Raw genomic sequence first — 3,411 nt, forward strand, 5'->3', positions numbered from 1 at the left:
TTCCTGCCTGGCACATTCACTCCAGCCCTGCAAGGCCCACCCAAGAGCTCAGCTGTGCCAGCCAGCATGGGTGAGGACATCGGACCATGGAACTGGGAGAAGCAGACAGTGCTATCCATTACTAACATTGTAGAAATTCCTTGCTGCAACAATAGAAAACCAGCATGGTCAGAGAGTCAGCATTGCCCCAGTGGTTAGTGTAGAGTGCCACAAAATCATACGTGAACAAAAATGATTGCATTGTTTCCCTGGGGTTAGTACCTGAAAGAGTAACTAAAATCTGAAAGGTACAGTGGAGATTGTGAAAGGGAAAGAAACTGCTCAAAGGGAAGGGACAGCTGGGGTGAGGGAAAGAATAAAAGGAGGAAGGAAGGAAGGAAGGGAAAAGAAATATATATGTATATATACAGGATAGCTTGGATAATTACACTGCTGATTTCTGCTGGTCTATGGAGAGGGAACAGATGATGCTTTTTTCCTCTCTTTTTAATTTTTGACCAATTTTGAATGTTTATATCTGGTAACCTGAAGAACTAATTTGAAGACAATCTGCAATATAACAACATTTGTTGAATTCCTTACATTTTGTTTAGTGAAATTCTGTATTGTTTCTAATGTTTTTATCCTATTAAAAACAGATCTACTCAAAGGACGAGCTATCCCAATAACTTTCATGTCAAGTCTAAATGTTTCATAATAGTTTCAGAAGCCACTGGACAGCTAACTTTTAATAAACTCTCAATATAATGAAAGAAGAATATTCCTGCTTCCTGAAAGGGTTATTTAAATTCTCCTTCCTTTTTCAGCTTCATTTACCTCTACTGAGACATTTTGCCTCAGACTCTACTTGCCTGCCTGAGCAAGGTTGAACTCATTTGCCTTTGGTTAATGTTTATATCCGTGCCCACACGTTTACATCCAAGCTCTCACACTCCCTCACTTACGGTGTCTCTCTTACAAGCAATCCACAGCTGGGTTCTTTCCTGCCATCTTTTGTTTTTCCTTCCTCCCTTTTTTGCCTCTTTTATTCTCGCTTTCATGTTCATGCTATCAAACTTAAGGTATTTGTTCATGCTATCAAACTGTAATGCCATTGACATTTTGTGCAAGTGTAGTGCTAATATACCTTGGTTTTGAAGACGTTATGTTTTCTATGCGCCCAATGTGTTCTATTTGTCTTGTCCTTTGTGGTGGATTGACAACTGGTGGTCAGCTCTACGCCCAGCTGAACTTACTCAGTGGCGCTGGGTGTAGAGTGCGCACCTAAGGATCACCACCAATGAGATGAAAAAGGAAATCAGAGCACAGGAGCTGCTGGAGGCTGTTGGTTCTCCTGGAGAAGCTGGCTGTGCAGGCTTTCCTGATAGGAACTCGGCTGTTCTCATCATTGAAGAAGCTCAGGACACTGTTGTCACTGAGAATGGCTACCATCTGCTTTGGGGCAGTTCTGGTCCTCACCTTGAGCGTCACTTCCTGGCTTCAGCGGGGAAGATGGTGCACTGTTCAGTGTCCTAGAGATGCATGTTATTGGCTGTCCTGATAGAGACTCAGCTGCTCTCGCTGTTGGAGAAGCTCTGGACATCACTGTCACTGAGGATAGAGGTGATAACTTTCAGGGGAGCTCTGATCCTTACCTTGAGCATCACTTCCTGGCTCCAGTGCAGACCCCTCAGCTCCTAGCATAGGTTCTTCGCCCCACTGGCACAGGCTGTATAGCTTCTACCACTGACCTGTGGGCCTTCCCAGTGCAGAGCCCTGGGACAGACTCACCTGAGACATTGTCGTGGCTGCTAGGCCTCCAAGCGGACTCCTAGGAGGCATTGTCATGGGCTCTAGGCCTTCAGCTGGACTCGTGTAGGACATTACCATGGGACTCAGGCCCTCAGCTAGAGTCTGTTGGTCTTTAGTGCGTGGACAGATTTCCTACAGTCTCTTTGTATTTGACTCTTTGGGTGACTATTATGAAATGATTCTATAACACACGTGTCCACTGTACTGTTTTCCTTACAAACCCTGACTGCAACAGAATTTAGTGCCAAAAAGGTGGGATCATTGTTATGCCTATACATGATTACATGGTTCAAGAGCCTTTGGGGATAGCCTGGGAAGCGAGTTTAGAAATGTTTGAAGATGTCATTTGAAAGAGCAGAGCTGGGACACTGTAGGCTGTTCTAAATGGGACATTCTGGTCAGGGCTTAGAAGACCAGGAAGCTGATAAAAATCCTTCCAGTAAAGTCCAGAATCTGGAGCTTTCGGTTGGGAAGGACTGTATTGACTGCTGAGCTTCATGTAATGTGTGTCATGGCTTGGCAAGATTTGTCTGCATTTTGTTCATGTCTAGGGACTTTGTCTAAGAATGAGATTAAGGGTGGAGGACTAATTAACCTAGAAGAAAAAAAATTGAAGGCAGTCTAATGTTGGGACAGTGGCATGGCTATTGTTAGGGGTGTAGTCAGATTTATGCTGAAAATCAAGAGCAAAGAACCCAGAATGATGATGTAAAATGTTGTGAGTTTGGCCAGAAAGGAAAGTCCAGTAAAGCTGTGGACTGCAAAGAGAGAGCAGAAGAGATCTCAATAACTGTGAAGGAACAAGAGAACATACAAGACAGCCTGAGGGCATCACAAGAAGCCACAGGTCTCCATCCTTTGCAGCCTCACAACTGCTTAGGTGAAAGACTTTGCTTTGAGGAGAAAGCTGCAGAGCACCATGTTCCAGGATGGTGGCAGCTGCATTCATTATGTTCCAGAATGGGGTGGCCACCACACCAAGCTCCAGAAGAGCACAGCATGGAGAATTTGCACCTGAGAATTGGACTCAGAGTGCCCAGCAGTCCGGGCTCTCGACCCCGCCTACAGTCAGCTAAGGGGGAAGCCTGGCTGCTGCTCCAGTTCACACAAGACCTTGGCACCATCTGCATGTTGCTGGTTTTAGGTGCATGCAGAATTCAAGAATTATGGGGATATGAAGGCTTCCACCCCTATTTCAGAAGGCCTGGGAGGCCAGGCAGTGTGCCCCTGGGGGAGTGTGAGGCCAAAGGTGCAATGGAGACCCTAGAAGTTTAGAAAAGCCCTAAAGGTGTATGACCTGAAGAAACCTGCAAGGAGGGAGTAAAGCCAGCCCAGGAGAGAGTCCATGAGAGCTAGAAGCACTGAAGTGCCACAGGGGTGGAGCCAGCCAAGCTTGCTGGGGCTCCTAGCTTGCCTCAGGTTGCACTGGATGCTGCATACGAAGCCACAGGACTTAATGCTTACCCTGCCATACTGTAAACTTGCTTTGGTCCCAATCCTTTGTGTCCTCCTGTTAGTAACTTTGGGGGTGGAAATGTCTACCTTGTGCCACTGAATGCTGCAAATATTTAACTTGCTTTTCACTTTTACAGGGGCTCACACCCAAGAGTCTTATGTCTC

The sequence above is a fragment of the Octodon degus genome, unplaced genomic scaffold (assembly GCF_000260255.1).
Source record: "Octodon degus isolate 3935 unplaced genomic scaffold, OctDeg1.0 scaffold00017, whole genome shotgun sequence".
In the NCBI taxonomy this organism is placed as follows: domain Eukaryota; kingdom Metazoa; phylum Chordata; class Mammalia; order Rodentia; family Octodontidae; genus Octodon; species Octodon degus.